This window comes from Morone saxatilis, unplaced genomic scaffold (assembly GCF_004916995.1).
Source record: "Morone saxatilis isolate NCDOM2014 unplaced genomic scaffold, NCSU_SB_2.0 Contig22, whole genome shotgun sequence".
Classification (NCBI taxonomy): Eukaryota; Metazoa; Chordata; class Actinopteri; family Moronidae; genus Morone; species Morone saxatilis.
Genome location: NW_023339785.1, coordinates 4,803,306 through 4,807,078, shown reverse-complemented (window position 1 = coordinate 4,807,078; position 3,773 = coordinate 4,803,306).

Below are 3,773 nucleotides of genomic sequence, written 5' to 3'. Positions count from 1 at the left end.
CCCCTACTGACACCCACTCTCCCACTCCACCTCCGGGCCCCCAGGGGATGAGATCATCACTTTGAAAGTTGGTTGGTCAGCCAGAAATGCCAACAGTTGGGGAAACACAAACTGTGACCAGGAATTTCTCCGGGACAAAGGAAAAAATATACTGTGGCTTAGGTTCGGAAAACTGCAGCGTTGGCAAGAAAACAACACAACCGTGTCAATAATCAGCTACATGTGGTAGCGGTGCCCTCAGGTGCTGTGTGCAAAAGGTCCGGGGATCTTTAAGTTCAGAGTTTTGCCAAACTGGAATGTGAACCCCTTGATTTGACTTAACCTCAAAGCCCACAGTAAAAGCTGCAGCAGGTTAGAGGAGTAAAAGGTTTGGTTTAAATACTTCACAGATAAGAAGCTAATGGTAAACATGAGCACAAAGGAAGTATCTTGTTGCTTTAGTCATTCAGCTGACCAGGCTTTCACTGAGACTGACTAGCATGCAGTCTTGTTCCAGTTTGTCAGCAGTTTGCATTAAATGAACCATCCCTCCAAATGGACCTTCTGTACTTACTATGCCTTTCTTTCCCTTTTTGGTGGAATGTACCTTTTGTTGCCCTGAATAGTTAAGAGTGGATTAGCGATTTGTCAATTTCCTGTTACCTTTCAGAGCTGCAATCCGAGCCCCATTTGCTCCTGGCTCCTGGATGATAGCAAACAATAGGAGGCCTTTTTTCAGGTTTCACTATAGTTCCCCTGTACGGATAAGGGGGGGTAGAAGAGATCTAAACTGTATTCAGAAGGCGGTGAACAGGAAGACAGTGTTTACTTGATATTTTCCAGCCTAAGCCAAATAAGGAAACAGATCCTACTCCCACCATTTCCAGAACTTGGCTCAGCAAAGTCCTTAACATGTCTCTTAAATCTCTGATCTAATCGGCGGAGGTGTCTAAAATAACATTTTAAGGCCTGTGAATAGTTTCTTTCACTTTTCAGTCACCCTGCCACGTGAACTGCTCTGTGACTGCGTCATATGTTACTCATCACCACTGGACTACCACTCCACTGTGAAAAAAGTGAAATCTGAGTCAGTATTAATTCAACAGTATAAATGGTCACAACCTGCCCCTCCTCCTCCTCTTTGCACTTGTTTCGGGGTAAATTTAGCTGCTCCACACACCCACGTAATGCTATTTGGAGTTGTCAGGCTTGGCGGGTCCCTTTGCTGCAGCTTTGGGTTTTTTTGGGGCCGTACAAGTGCAAACACGCATGACTACCAAGTGAGTCACGGTGGAACCTCCAACCCACACATCCTACCGGGGCAGTCCTTTTCTTAGCCAGGGCACCGCTGCCGGCACAGCCGCGATGGAGCAGGATACTCTATAAACAGTCATCCTCCTCCACAGCATTCATCACCAAAAGGCCTGCTTCAGCTTTCCTCCGCCTCCTCATCTGGTTTTCATTATTTCCCCTCATGGCATATAAATAGAAATTAGCAATCAGGGGAAACGGTGGGGGTGGTGGATTTTGGAGAGGAAGGCGGCGTTTTTGGACTTCAGCGCGATGACCAAAGTTTATGGAAGTTATCTCCTCAGATATTCGGTTTTGGATGATCTTGGTGTGCTGGAGCGACATGTGAGAGTTGATGTGTTTAGAAACGGCGCCAACATCCACACTCGGCCTCCGCAGGATTAAAATGACATTAAAAAAATACTAGATAGCCATAAAACATTTGAGCACAGGTCCTGATAAAGTCACTGCTATAATTCACTATGTCCAAAATACCAAAAAAATACAGTGTACTGCTGTTGTCGGGTGAAAACCTTGTATATCCAAAATGTAAACATCTTCGTAAATAAGAAAAGCAGCCTTGTGTTTGCCTCGACCACCGTGCGCTTCAGAGTTTATATAACAGGTTCTGAAAGGGTTTGGTTTGGACAATTTTTTCTACCCGCAGAGGAACATGTAATCCTTCAATTTAACTTAAAATATGAAAATCCCCCAAACTTGGAGATTTTTTTTCACCTTACAGAGATGATTTCTTTCTGGCTTGACAACAGAAAAAGGCCAACAGATTTCGTGGCTCTCAGAGAGGTCCAAGTAGCAACGACTGAAGAACACAAACATGATTGTAACTGCAGTTCCTCTGCTTGACTTCTACAAAACTGGTTTGTGCAGAAGATCTTCCTCAAAAATAGAGATTAACTTGACTGAAGCAGTTCCGTAACGGGGCAAACTCTCTCTCTTCTTATTTAAGGGTTAGTTAGAAAAAACATCTAGTGTCATCTAGCATGTAGATACTATTGGTTTTATTTGCCAATGTGCCTCTAACCCAGTAGTTCCTGTGGAACTACTTTCCAGAAGAAATAGTCCCCATGAAACAACATTTAGGTGCTACTGGTTGCTTCCTGTTTGTGGACAGTCTGTTAGCGGCCTCTTTCCTCCTGAGGAGCCATAAAGAGCCTGTAGGGGCGACCCAGTGTTTTATCAGGTGTCGAGGGCTATTCAAGATGGAGGTGTTTCATTGGGGCTTGAGCCTCTTGAGCATTTGCTCCTGGGTACACACACACACCCACCCACCCACAGGAACTGAAGTGTAAAACTTTCACACCCCCCTCCTAACCTGCTATGTGTCTATGCAGCATTACTAGCTATCTGATACCGCATTCTTCTACAAGCCTCCTTCCTGTCTCTTGTCTTTGTTTGCCATTTTTATGGACAAAGGCTATTTGGAGGGGATGATAATGATGACGATGAGAAGTAGGAGGAGGCCATTGGATCAATACAATACGCGACCCTTGGCAATCATTCAGTTGGCTCCTTTTGTAATTAATGGCCAGGCGTTATTTCGGCTTCAGATGAGATTTGCTCTTGATCAATGGCTTCTGTTTCATCAGCGCGATTGACTCATCAGTATTCAAAGTGTCACTTCCTTCCTGCAAAGTTAGCGCAAAAGCCTTTCTCGGCTCTCACAGGCCCCCATAGGCTGTGATTTCGTATTCTGCCTGCTAATTAAATCAGCAGGGTGTTTGTCTAAGTGTTGCTCACTTTGGAGACTGTTGCTGGAAAGAGCCAGTTGTCAAGAGTCATTAGATTTGATCCCCAAATATGCTCACAATGGTTCAAGAGATAGCAAAAGACTAGTTTATAGTAGAGGATATTTCAAAATGACATCAGAGCCTGCCTTACATAAAAATCACCTCCTCAAATTAAAAATCCTGCCTTCACGCTGAGGAATATTTCTGATACATATTGCAGTGTCTCCAGTTAACCCAGAGCTGCTTTAACTTTTCCCAAACATAGCCTAACCCTGACAAGATCACGTCCTTGTTCCTCTTTTAACGGCCCCAGGGGACAGTTTTGTGTGTTTGCTGCATTCCCGGCCCCCTACAACCACTTTTGTTCTGTTTTTCCCTTTGATATCTCAACCAAGGACAACAAAAAGCACCACATATGCACATTAGATAGATAACAAGAATGATAGATACATGGATTGATAGATGAATTTGTGTGTGTTTGTTTGCAAGGAAGAGGAGAAGGCTTGGTCTTTCTTTATCCACCCTTTCCTCCCCCTTCATTCCCCCTCTTTTTTGAGATTAGACTATGCATCCAGACAGATGGTTCCCGTCTGCTGGCTTTTTTCAATTCACTTCCTCTCCTCACAGACAGCCACCCCTCCCCCCTCCCCCCTACAAGGATTATTTCTAGGGCCCACCCAATAACAGAAGGAGCCGTTGGAGGGGTTTTTGAGGGGGGAGAAGAGAGGAGAAGAGGAAGGGAGAGGAGTGAAGAGC